Source organism: Pteronotus mesoamericanus, unplaced genomic scaffold, assembly GCF_021234165.1.
Source record: "Pteronotus mesoamericanus isolate MK-2021 breed Mesoamerican mustached bat unplaced genomic scaffold, CSHL_Meso_final scaffold_167, whole genome shotgun sequence".
NCBI classification, from domain to species: Eukaryota; Metazoa; Chordata; class Mammalia; order Chiroptera; family Mormoopidae; genus Pteronotus; species Pteronotus mesoamericanus.
Genome location: NW_026555308.1, coordinates 35,315,165 through 35,329,468, shown reverse-complemented (window position 1 = coordinate 35,329,468; position 14,304 = coordinate 35,315,165).

Sequence of the window (14,304 nt, the reverse complement as noted above, 5' to 3'; positions counted from 1 at the left end):
AATCCAACAGCTTCATGGAAGAAATAAATCGCAACTTCTTTCAAGGCGCTATTGTTATGTGATCACACGACGAATGGCAGACACAGCCTTCCTCCATCGCTTGAACATTCATTTGCCAAAAAGCCTTGCTGTTACAGGCTTGTGCCAACTGGTCCGGCCACACCAACTCCCCCAAACCCGGTCATTGAGCGATCCCTGCCGCGCCCTCTCGCCGTGCAAACAACTGCGCGCCGTGGCCGCTGCTTCCCAAGTGGGCTTCGCAGATGGCGCGGGCCGTACCCACGGCCTTCAAAGAAAGTAACACTGTGGCCAAGCAATTCTCGAAGCAATATTTACTAGTCATGGGGTCAGCCGGGAAAAGCACCGTGAGGGAGATCAGGGTCTCGGTCACCCTTAGGCCGAGTGCCCTCAAACAAATGCTTTAGAAACAGTACCTGCGTACCTGTTCCCCAGTTGGGACTAGGGTCACTAATAAGTGCCCCGTTCCCTTTTTTGTGGATCCCGCTGGAGACCCAAGTTACGTACAGACATCTGCTCATGAGGACTCACGAACCATAAATGCACATCCGGCAACGCCATACATGTATAAATAAATATTATTTCCACAAACTATCTGGAAAAGGTGGGGGAAATAGTTACGGGGGGGAAATCAGCCTCTGCTGTTCTCCAGAGCCGCCAGCAGGGGCCGCTATCCCCACCCTTCCCGAGCAAAATCCGCTACAGATTCGGGGCGGCTAAGGGGGCGAGGCCCTAGGTGCGCGCGCAGTCCCGGGGCGAAGAGGGGCTTGCTCCGGGAGGGGCTGGGGTGTAGGGGGCAGCGGGTTAGGTTGCTCGCTTCCACGGCGCTGATGCGAGCCTGATGCCGGAGGTCTTTCTCGACCGGGGGAAGGGCGGTGGGGGGCCGGAACGGCCACATCCTCGGCTGCGCTTTTTAACACCCAGTTCGGCTGGAAACGGCAGGGCCATTACGAGCCGGGTTCCCGAGCTTCTCCTTGCACCCCTGGCACGATCCCCAGGCCCAAGGGTCCTCCGTTCCCCGAAAGGCACTTCCCCTAGGCCCGGGTCGCCCAGGCGCCCTTATTCGCTCTGCTGCTGATTTACATGCTAATTGTGTCTGAGAAAAGTTCTTTAATTGGCAGAATTAGGCAGAGCAAACGAATTGTTTCACAGGCTGAACCAAATTAATTCCGAGTTTAGCTTCTTCCCTTGGAGAAACAAACAATTAAGCTGTCTTGTTTGCTTTATGGATATATTGGAAATGCCCCACATCGAGTTTCAGGATATATTTTTTAAAAGGAAATTATTTTCATTAATAGTTGCATGTTTAATTTGCAGGAACTCTGAGCCAAGAAGCGAGATTAAACTTACCTAATTTAAAATTATAGAATACAAGAAGAAAATAATTTGAGTTAACTTTCACACGGCTAAGAAATGCCACCCAGAATCTTCCTGACAATTACTAGATCGTGAAGTCTCACCATCCAGGTGAGATTACATGTCCACCTGCCAGAGAGATGGCTCTGGGAACTGGAATTTAAAAGGAAAAAAAAAAAAAAAGCCAGCTATTGTGTAGCTCCCTGAAGCCCTCAGGGAGCACCTGTGGGGAATAGGCTGAGGAAACCTCATGATGTCATTTCCCCTTCTGTGCACGAAGCCGACTTCCAAAAGTCTGCCTTAACTGTTTAGTAACACGGCTGCTCCTCAAACCCTTTGAAGTCTGCAATCTACCCTGTCTCTCAGGGGGAAGAAAACCAATGGGAGTTAGAGAATCACAAGAGTGTTAAAACTGGAAGGAAATTTAGGCTGCTTTGTAGTTAAGTAGCATGAAGTGGAGTGAGGAAGGCTTTGGTCTCTGGAGGTCCACTGTGGTTGAGTAAGGTACTGGTTAGTGATCTGGGCAAGTCACCTCTCTCTCTGAAGCCCCAGTAGACTCACCTGTAAATGGGGATTCATGTGCTGCTCACTCCTAGGGACAGGGTGGATTAAATGAGATGGAGAATGTAAACCGCAAGTGTAGGGCCTCACACACACGGCTCAGTTAACTAGGATCGAGGTCATGCTCGTCATCCTCCCCACCAGGCCTGCCTCCGCCTTTTACCGAGTCAGATGGAGACACAGAGGAAAGACATGGCTTGTTCCGTGTCAGTGCTGGAAGCTACTCATAACAACTCCTCTTTAATAAATGCTTGTTTGACAACACTTGCTTTCCCTCACATCGCCTGGAAAAAGTATGGAGAAAAATTACATAGAACAGTAAAGGCACACAGGATCCTCTTAGAGACCACATCTAGCTATTTGGTCTGGTCGGAATCTCTGCTGCAAGACAAAAGGGAGCAGTGAACTTGGGAGAAGGATCTGCTGGTGCTTTCCACTCAAATCCCTGTATGAGTTCCTGGAGGACACTCGGGGAGTTTGGTTTGTACATAAGGTCATTATCTGTCCATGTCAGGAAATCTGTGTCTACAGTCCGTTCTTCAAAGTTCCCTTCCTTGACTTCCCCTCCTTGTCTTAAGTCAGTGGTTTTAACATTCATTTTGCACGTCAGAATTACTGGGGGTCAGTGAGTGGCACAAATCTCCAGGCTCCAGAGCTTCTGATTTATTGGTCTCAGGTGGGACCTCGGCATGGGTATTTTTAAAACTCCTTGGACGATTCTAGTGTAGCTGGGGGTGAGAACCACTATCAAAATGAATCCTGGCTGTGTTCTAGAACACTGCTTTCCCCAGCCTTTCCTGGGAGGGCTGTGTGTTTTCCCTACGCCTGTTTATCCCAGTGCTGAGAAGTGAGGTAGGCATCCTTGCTTCTCAGACCATCGCTCCTTCTCTGAAAAACCCCCAAACCATTGGAAGTTGTGCCCTACAAATACATTGGTGCTGTCATCCACAGCCCTCATTTACCCCATTTTTCAAAGGCTTAGAAGTATCAGGCTTACTGTCCTTTTATCTGTCCCACCACCTGTCACCATTCATGGAAGCATTAGTGTCCACACAACCACTAACCCTCTGCTTCTCAGTTTCTCTTCTCCCTCATCTACACTGTCTTTTTCCCTCATTCACCTCTGCCCCCCCACCCCCTTCCCAGGGCTTCCTGATGAGCCTTATTGTCAGAAAAGGCTCCATCTTCTAAATCACGAATGCTTTTATCCCACTCTGCAGTCACAACTTCTTCTCATTCCAGCTTGCTTGTTAGGAACGTCTCTGCAAGCACTGTGTTTTCAGGGAGGCCCCTGAGCCGTGGGCCTCACCCCTCTCTCTCCATCCATCCGCTTTCTCCTTTCACTCCCCTCTCTAGCCGACCAGCTTCACAGTAACAGTCTCTCTTGAGAACACTTTCAACTCCCTAGCTCCTCTAACTTTTGGTCACACCCACCTGACTAAAAACCAATCCTGAATTACATAAATATCAGCCTTCTCTCTCTTGCATTGGGCAGCTGAAACCCACTAGGAAAAAAAAAAAAAAATAAAGCACACATCCAAGCAGAGGGTACATTCAGTTATCAAACTCAGTTGGACCCTCAACACCGCCTCTTCGTCATCTTCTCTTTCTCTCAGTCTCTAACTTTCTCCCCTTAAACCAGATGTTGTGCCGTCTGTGCCCCCTGCTCCCCTGGGGGTAAAAAATCTATCAGATGGGAATGTTTTGCTTCTGTACTCATTTTCTACAAATCTCTTATAGTGGAGGCAGTGTCCTTCCTGCCATCTGAGGCCAATCTCCCCACCCTCTCTCATTTACACATTCCCAGAAATTCTGTCCTGTTGTCTCCGCCCTCCTGCATTTCCCCATCAGCATGTAAACAAGCTTCCGTCTCTCACATCTTAGAAACAAGCCCAGCTTGGATCCTCTATTCCTTTCAAGCTACCCCCTCTCACCTCTTTTCACAGCCAAATAGCCCCAGATTGTTGACAGTCACCATCGCCACTTCCTCCTCTCCCATTTCCTCATCCCTGCCTGGCTCCTGTTCCCAGCGCTCCATTGACAAGGCTTTTGTTAAAATCTTCAGCGACATCCATGAGAGTAAATCTCGTGGACATTTAAAAATTTTTATTTTATTCGAATTCTCAGCGATGACGAACACTGCCATTCCTACCTCTGTGCAACACTTTCTCCTGGTTTGCCTCTGACCTTTCTCCATTCTTTAACTTTCCTTCTCTTTTGAGGAAATGGAAAAATTCAGACATTATCCAAAGAATAATCTAACATCACAATTTTCACCCCCCAGGATTAACAGCTGTTGATATTTTGTCATATTTGTTTCCTGTCTTGATTTCAAGCAATAAAAGATGATGTATAAATCATAACCCCTTATCAACACCATCTTTCCCACTCCTCTCCACTTCTTCATAGGTAACACTACCATGAGTTATGAGTCTTCTGTGCATCCTTGTAGTTTGTTTTCTATGCTGTTACATACATCATATGTATCTAGAACTAATATAGAGCAATGTGTTTGGTGGGTTTTTTCCTCCTAAATTAAACTGAAATGATATTCTGTTTACTCTTGCCCTCCAATTTATTTTCCAAATTGTAGCTAATGGGACCTTCGAAAGATGTATATCTGATCACATCAACCACCTGCTTAAAACACTTTGGCACCCGCAGACCTTTAAGGCTGTGCCTGATTTGGCTGATTTGGTTCTTGCCTGTCTCTCTGGCTTCCTCTCTCTGCCACAGCTCCCACCCCTGCCTTCCCTCTGCAACCTGGCAGATATGGGAAGTTCCACTTCGCTTCGCAAGTGCAGGCGCAGGCACTTGCTTCTGCCTGGAACCCTGTCACTCCCTCTTTTACCTCTCTACCTGGCTAGCGCCTACTCATTCTTTATGGTTCAGCCTAAATGTCGCTTCCTCAAGAAAGACATCCTTGATACTCCGGCATATGTCTCACCCCCTCCACTGTGTTCTCAAAGTACATCGCTAAATTAGTCCGTGTGCCATAGCTAGAGTTAATTTTCAGTGCAGTTATTTGTTGAATGATTCTCTTTTCTGTTAGGTAAGAAGCTCCTTGAGTCCTGGGAATATATTTCTTTCTTTCATTTTTTTTTTCTTTTTGTATTTGTAATACTTAGCAGAGAGTAAGAGCTTGGTAGATAAAAGAGGGGATGAGTTAATGAAAGCACTGAGTTCTTTTTCAAGGAAAAGTACTTTTTCAAGTAGGAAAAAAAATAGATTGTTGGATCGGACCATTTAAAAAGGGAAAAATAAAAAGCCTAGAAAATTATTTTGAGATACCAGTTTTAAAGATGAACAAAACCTAGGTTTTTCCCCAACATAGGACTTCCAGGGTATGGTGTGTAATTTGTTTACTGAATAAGGAAATAAGGATATACAGATGTAAGTGATGAGTAAATACCACAATTACAAAACAAGATGCTTGAAAATAAGCTGCAGTAAGAATAGAAATATAACTCTAAAAGACCAGTAGAAAGAGATAAAAGTGCAATTTGAATCCACTGAGAACAATGCGAGAGCATCTCCCAGGACCGCTCTCCCGGCAAGCTGGAGTGTGCTCACAGTGATTTACTGTCTGCCCTCCGTGAATGGCTTCATGGGTGCCCTCTCCGTGTGCAACAAGCATTCTACTGTGCCGCAGTGAGGCCTGAGCTCCAGTCACTTCTGATATCAAATTATTGTTTGGGAAATTAAGAGAATGGTAGATTAGAAATAAGGTAATGAATGAACAATAAATGTTAAGTAAACCAGAACTCCATTTTCTCCCTCACAAAAGCTCTTTACATTTAGTGAAAGACTTCAGTTATGTAATAAGAGCAAGGGCTGTCTCTGGCCTTATTTTCATCTTTCTGTTCCAACATAACTTCTTTTCACTGCCCCTCCAATTAATATTTAGACTTAAAAGTATCTACTTGGATATGAAATTGTTTAAAAAATGCAGTTACCTAAATGTACTTTATACTTTTCATAACGAGATAAACCAGATGATTAAACACCACTTTGAATTTGCTATCTGGCCAAGGGAAAGGTAAAAAGTAAAACATACTTATTTTTTTGAGAGAGGCCTGCTAGTAAAGGCAATTGTTTTGGCCTATGCTTGAATATGAAATTATGCTTCGATTCATTTCAAATCTAGTTTTTAGATTATGTGAGAAAGCACTGTACTGATATCAATTGAAAGACTTTTTCCATGCTGTTTATGCTGAATATGTATTTAAGAGTAATTTTATAACCAAAGAAATAGAGACAACTAAGGGTATTTTGTTTGCTTTAACATTGAAACTTAAAATCAAACAACAGCTGTTTTAAACATCTAAACTTAGGCTGGATTATTGTGGACAATGAAAGCATAAAAAAATTATATGCTTGGATCTAAAGCAAGTTTTTAAATGAAGTATAAAAAATAACATCATTGAATGTGAAATTATTCTCTGAAATACAAATGATTATAAAATATAAAGATGGTTTCCTGGTGTCTTAACCTGACTGTGGATTCTGTACCTGGGCACGTCTCTAGGTACTAGCACTATAAAACACTGATGACATTTAGTGATAATAAAGAATGTTTTTAGGTTTTATTTTATTATTATGTTTTTTAATCCTTATCCAAGGATACGTTTATTGATTTTAGAGAGAAAGGAAGGGTAGGGGAGCAACATCGATGGGTTGCGTCCTGTACGTACTCCCACTGGGAATGGAACCCACAACCTCTGACCTGCCCTGAGCAGGAATTGAAATGGCAACTTTAGAATGTTTTCAGATTTTAGATTGAAATGAGCTTAAGTATGACATTTTCAAATAAATAACGTATTTTTGGTGCTTCCCAAAAGTTTCGTATGATTCAGTAGTTACTAGTGCTTAATTTGTACTTCCCCAAAATGTAACAAACGTGGAACAATTGATGACAGCTTCTTTGTGAAACCTCTTAAATACACCTTCATTCGTAACCAGGTACTTATTAATATAAAACAGAATGTTACATTTTTACATTTGAACCAAAAATCTACACATCTGTTTTCTTAAGAAATATTGTGCCATGAACTACATATTAGTAAGGCTCTTATAAAAACACACGTTTTTCCTCTCTCTTTCTTTCCATGCCTCAAAACAATTAAGTCATTTCCTTTCTTGAAATAGTTTTTTAAAACCTTTTCTTGTTTAAGCAAACTTTTGAAAGTCCCTAAGCCTCCCCTCCTCCTTGCTACCATTGTACCCTTCTTTACCCTCTGAACAAGAGTGCAAGCATGGATTTTTTAATTATTGCAACCCAACTTTGACATTGCTTTGCTAGATTCCCTTGTCTTAGGGAATTTTCCCTTTTTGCTTAATTTCTTCATCATTACATTACTTTTTCCCCTCCCTCCCTCCCTTCCTTCCCTCCTTCCTTCCTTCCCCAGTTTAGCTATTTTTCTTACAAAAATGCCATATATGCTGTAATAAGAATATTCTATGGCAGGATTCAGTCACTCATGGAGGAGTGAGGATTAGCCCTATGCTCTCTGGTTCCTGTCAGCGTGTTATTGGACTATGGTGGCTCAGCTGCAGGGGCAACTTAGAGTCATCTTTGACTCGTCTTGTTTTACCACGTGTCACATCCAATTTATCAGCAAATCCTGTTGGCTCTGTCTTCAAAATAGATTCGGAATCTGACCACTTCTCATTTCCATCAGAACCACACTGGTCCCAACCACCAACCATTATTTTCATCTGGAGTCTCCCAATAGCTTTATAACTGGTCTTCCTTCATTTAACCTAAATTGTATTCTGTACCCTACCATCTAGTCCCAAAGTAGCCGCCAGAATGATCCTTTAACTTTTTCAGCAAACTTATGGCACTCTTCTGCTCAAAACTAATGGTTTCTTTGCCACCTCCCTCGGAGTGAAAGCCAAAGCCCACACCACGTGGCTGCCTCTCCGCCTCATCCGGTCCTCCTCCCAGTCACTCCCTCCACTCCACTCTCGCTGCCGTGTGCACATCCCACGTCGGGCTCTTATTTCTCCTCTTCCCAATCACCACCTCCTCAGCTGTCCACAGGGCTCACTCCTTTACTTCCTTCAGGTCTTTGCCCAAAAGTCAGGATTCCCTGACCATCATATATAAAACCCCTCAACCTATTGTACTTTACCCTACCCCCCTTACCCTGCTTCATTTTTCCTCACAGCCCTTATTGCCGTGTGACCCTGCGTATGTAGGTAGCCCTCCCTCTCCATGAATGTGGAACTCATGAGTCGGGAGTCCTGTCTGCAGATTTTGGTATCTGTGGGGGTTTCTACAAACAATCCCACTCAGATACCGAGCGGTGACTGTATTTACCTGTCTACTTATTTAGTGTCTGTATCCTGCCACTCATTCATTAGCGTCATCCAGGCAGGAACTGATTTCATTTACCACTATATCCCCAGCTCTTAGCACGTGCCTGGCACATCCTAGAAATGCAATGCATATTTGTTGAGTGAATGAATAAGTAACAACATCTTAACCACATTTGATGTCAGCTGTATGAGGGCCAATGGATGCGTGTCCTATACATCAGGTAACATTTAGAGCAAAGTGAGTAGTTCTCTGTTAAGAAATGCTCTCAAATACAGCACTCTCTTTAATAGTGTTTTTTTTCTGTTACAGTAGGTAGCATGTGCTGCGTTTTTGTTTTTAATACGATTTGCTTTTGTGTATGTCTGCTGTTTAGTGGTGAGAATAGGAATTGGGAATACTGACCTAGGAGGTTCTGAATGAGACACACGTGGTATGGGTGATGAGAGTTTCTTCTGTCACTTGCTGGTTACTTCAGGTGATCACTTCCAAAGACCAAGAGGAAAAGGAGTGCTGGTCTCACATGGCAACCTCCATGGGGGCCTCTATATCAGCTCAGGCTGCTATGATTCAGTAGTTACTAGTGCTTAATTTGTACTTCCCCCAAATTTAACACAGGTGGAACAATTTTCACAGACTTGGGGCCCAGCACAACAGACATTTATTTTCTCACAGTCTTGAGGCTGAAATTTAAGATCAAGCGTGTGGTTGTTTGGGCTTCTGGTGCGTACTCTCTACCTGGCTTGCAGATGGCCGCCTCCTTCCTCCATCCTCACAGTTTTTCCTCAGTACACATAAGCAGAGAGAGTGAGCTCTGTTGTGTCTTATCTTGTAAGGACACTAATCTTATTGGATCAGGGTCCCACTCTTATGACCTCATGTAACCTTAGTTACTTCCTTTTCCAAACACAGTCCACCGGGTTTAGAACTTCAACATATGAACTTTGGGAGAACGCAAACATTCAGTCCCTAACAGCCTCCCTTCCAGGCTCAGTGAGTCCTGTGAAGCCTCATGCCCCCGGTCCTCCAGCCGGGCTTGCAGAGAGGAGGGGCCAGGAGGGCCATTTGGTTCAGGTCTCACACTCAGGGAAGTTCTCAAATGAGCGACTTAAATCTGTTTTTCAAATAATATCCACATGCACACATATACACACACCACATACATAAAAAATATAATATATATGATATAGAGAACATAATATATAAATACACGTAATTTATAAAACCATTGTATTTTTATTTTACAAATTAAATACTTGCGCAGTGCTTATGAGCCTGTTTTAAGGTTTCTTATCTTTTAGTATTAGGGAACATCTAGCCTTTCTCAACCTCAGAGGCACTACTTTCTAGATTTGGGTCATTCCATCCACCATGTGTGTCATCCCTATTACTCTAGGTAATCTCCAAATGTTGGCCCTTCCAGCATTTCTTCCCTATGTCTTACTGTTCATACTATTCTATGCTGCTTCTCCCTTGACTGGGTCTCCCACTCCTCTTGATCCTTCCAAACTTCCCTTTACTGTCCTCATCCCTTTGAGACTTCTCCAGAATGAACAGTGTCCCCCGCCTCCCCTATTCTCAGCACCTTCATTGACTAATCTTTCCACCTCAGATTCTCCCCTAATAGGGCATGCAAAAGGACCTGGGGCTCCATGGTCATGCCTGGGTGACAAGGACTTCATCAAGGGAGAGCCAAAAACATGCAAGCTCTTCCCCAAACTGATCATCTCCCAGGGTGGGGATCACAGGGGAGCCCCCAAAGGAGGACTTAGGCCTTGGTTCTATAAAATGAGGGCCTCTGGTGAGATAGTTTGTTGCATGGGGTGGCAGGTAGCGGGGGTCGGGGGGAGGGGGGCGGGCAGCAGGACTGGTAAAAGAGCCAAGGAGTGGGATGCAGGGAACCTAGGTGAGCCTGGCCATCCCAAGCCTTAGCTTTTTATCTGAAATTACATGTCTGAAATCTCTTAGCAAAGTGCCATTCACATGAAGGGCCTCAGTTGATAAAGGCGGCAGGCATGCTCTCGAAGCTCCGCGGGGTGTGGCAGATGCAGGCTTGGAGCTGGGCTTTAGTGGGGACGAGGAAAGGTCCGTGTTTAAGACTCACATACCCTTGGAATCAAGCTGGGGCATGTGGATCCGGTGCTCTGTTATCCAGCTGTCTGCAGACACAGATTCCAGTATTCTTTGACAATGAATTTGGGACAAAGACTATTTTTGAAAATACTCAAGAAAGTAGTGATAACAGAAAAGAGAAGTGAATCTGAAAACATGCAAAGTTTTAAAAAGGACAAAAGTAGGGCAATATGAAAGCATTACCCAGCAGGGCTGGAAGCTTCCTCCAACACCAAATGCTGCTCATGCTGGAGACTTCTAAGAGCTTTGTGGGTATTAGCCCATTTAGTCTTTTAATGATTCTAATAGATACCTATTTTTATTATCCCCATTCAACAGACAAGGCAAATGAGGCAAACGGATATTAAGAAAATGTGCCAAGGCCTTGTAGTTGTGACGTGGCTGAGGCCGAGTTCACACCCAGGCCTCAGCACCCAGCCACCAACTGCACTGCACAGTCAGCGAAGGAAGCACACTTGTCATATGCAGCTGGCTCCTGGCTCCTTGTTTCAGTCCTCCTGAGAAAAACATGAAAGCCCAAAACACCCCTGAGCCATGTGGGGTTTAATGCTGCTGCTAACATAACAAAATAGAGTCTGGTTCAAAATGTGCGTAACGTTATGATGAGTCTGCCCCTAACCTAATTTCAGGAAATTGTTTAAATTTAAATGTGTGCTCATTCAAAAACTGAATTAGAGAAAAACCTTAATTATAAAAGAGATAATGCAGGGGTTGATGATTTGATCTATAGAAAAGATAACTGGCTTTTGAGAGTCATCAATATTGAAGTAAGCTCTCCATTCAGGCTGTGTTGAACCTCACTAAAATGCCACTTATCACCTATGTCTGTTGCATGAAGAAGGAATGGACCTTGAGTTCCATGCTTCTGAGTGTGTGGTCCTGTTCTTTCAGAGAGGATGTGTACAGCTGTATGCGCCAGCTAACTTTCCTCTTGTGCTGGAACCAGAAACGGTGGATATGAAAGTATTTTCTCATCTTAGAGTTGGAGCTTCTAACAAAAAGAGTCAACTCCTTGCACTGGAGCAAATGCCTTCCACTTGGAAAATAGTAAACTTATCCATTTGGAAAATAGTACCTCACACCACTTTTGAAAATAAATTCCAGATGGATTAAAGGTCTAAAAGTAAAAGAAAAACAAAAACCAAAATCTAAGAGAGTTAAATGATTATGCAAGGGAATACAATTATGATCTGGGAAGAGGAAAGGCCTTCTTATGACACTAAAAGCAAAACCCTCTGAAGGAAAAAATCAGAAATTTTGATTATTTCCAAAATAAAATTTTTTGTAAGGTAAAATGTATCATAAATAAAGAAGCAGATGGCAGATTGTGAGAAAATATTTGCAACCTAACAGATAAAGAATTAGCATATAGAATATATGAAGGAGTCATACAAATTGAATAAGACAATGATAAACAATTTGATAAGAAAAAAAGGGCAAAAAACATAAACAGGCAATTCTTAGAAGGGAATGAAATTCCCGTAAGAATTGGCCAATAAATATCTCAGAAGATGCTCAACTTTACATTAATCAAGAAAATATAAATTTAAGTAGGAAGATAACATTATGCTCATTAGATTGGTAAAGAATATTAAAGTTTGATAATCTCAAACACTGGCAAGGATGTTCAAGCAGTCTTATAAGTAAGTGAGAATATAAATTGGGATAGCCACCTTGGCAGACAATTTGACAGTATCTATTAAAATTGATAATGTGAATATTGTATGATCTAGCAGTTCAGCTTCTGGGTGAAACTGAATGAACCTGAATGAACCTGAGAGAAACGTTCACCTTTGTGCACAAAGAGGCATGTATATATAAAGATTTTCATAGCATGATTGTCTTTAATCAGGAAAAAATCTTAGGAATGAATTAAACATTTATTAAGATGCCATTAGTTATTTAAAATAGTTAATAAGATCCAGTGATCATATTTTAGAATATTATGCAGCAGCTAAAAATTAATAAAGTAGATACCTATATACTACTATGAATATTCACCAAGACATATTTTATTAAAAAACAAACTGAAGAACTCTACACACAGGAAGATTTAAAAAAAGAAAACTGCACAGAATAAAATAACCTCATAAAATCTATAGTTAAATGAGAAAAGTCTGGATAGTTCCTTTACCAGAGACTTGGTACTGGAGGCCCTAACTGGGGAAGAAGCATCTGAGTGCGGGAATAAGAGGGGGGATGTTGTCACAGACTGCATACATTGGCGCCCTAACCAACATATGTGTGTTTAATATGTGTGGGTGTGTTTGGAGTAAGGAAGTAATGAAGGTTAAATGATATTATGTAGGTGGGGCCGTGCTGTGATGGGATTACTGTCCTTGTAAGGAGAGACCCCAGAGTGCCGCTCTCTTGCTCGTGCTCTCCTCACCAAATGAGGACAAAACGAGAAGGCAGACTTCTGCAGGCCAGGAAGAGAGCTCTTCCCAGAAATCGGACCCCATCAGAACCTTGATCTTGGACTTTTGGCCTACAAAACTGTGAGAAAATAATTTTCTTTTTAAAGTCCAGTCTGTGGTATTTTGTCATGGCAGCCCGAGCTAAGACAATTGTAAAACGGGACTTTAGCCTTAGCTGACACGTTAGGTGTCATATTTTAGAACGAAAATGTATTTACATATGTATGTGATTAAAACGTTAACTTTTTAAAGTCAATTTCCCTTTTCTCTTCTCTTCTAACTACCCTTCTCCCTATTTCCTCACCGTCTGCTGAGCAATATGAATCCAGGCAGACATTTATGTTCTGAATCTCCCAGCAAAACTTTCCAAGAAGACCCTCAGGTTAGGCTACCTCACTGTGAACCTCTGAGGAAACACCATAGAGGGCACTTGAGGTTAGATGGGTAGAGGAAGACAGGGTGAGCTGGTAAGGGGAAATCACTTTGTCTGAGCATGAGAAGAGAAGGCTTAAGTCCAAAAGTCACTTTCTGTCATCTTCTAATACTACAAAATGTGCACACAGCGTTTCAAATGTATTATGTTAACATTGATGGCCAACATTTACTACATCCTCAGTATGTGGCAGGCACTCCCTAAACATTTTATCCATATTATCTCATTTAATCCTCAGGAAACCCCCTATGAGGAGGTTGAGATAATCATCCTTAAATCATAGAATTTTCTCAGTAAATTTTATTTACTGAAAAACATATTATACCAACATTGCAAGAAATTTAAAGACAATGAATTTTCCCATTACCCCTCCACTGTAAACACATGATTTCCATTTTTTAGGTGTTCCTGTCTAGGCTCCATCTATATGCTCACATATTTTTCTGTTGGCAAAAAAGGGTCATATAATTTTCTACATGCCTTATTTCACTTAGCATACTTGTTATATACACTTTATAATTGTCATTTTAATGGCTACTCCCTATTTCATTCAATTGTTATATTACAAATATATCTGTTGCCTTGTGGTTGACATCTAGGCTGTTTCCAACTTGTTATTATAGATAATGCTGAATAAAGATTTTCATAGCATGATTGTCCTGAATCAGAAAAAAATATTTGAGTTAGTTCTCTAGAATAAGTTCTCAGGGATATTATTAAGAGCCACATAATCAAGCAGTTTTTATTTCTATTGATAAAAATTGCTCAGTAGCATTTCAAGCCAAATGACTACTAACAAAGGCCCGGTGGGGGGTGGGGTGGTGGTGGGGGGGGATTTTTTTTTTTTTTTTTTTTGGGGGGGGGGGGTGCCGGGGGTGGTTGGTTTTTGGGGGGGGGGGGAGAGGGGGGGGGGGGGGGTTTCCAAAAAAAAGAAGGGGGGTTTTTTGTGGGGGGGGGGGGTCTTCCCCGGGGGGGACCACACAAAGTCTTCCGTAGCTTACCAAGCCGCATGCTCACTCAGGTGCCCCTATTTCCACTTCTCAAAAGGGTGGATGTTGGCTTCC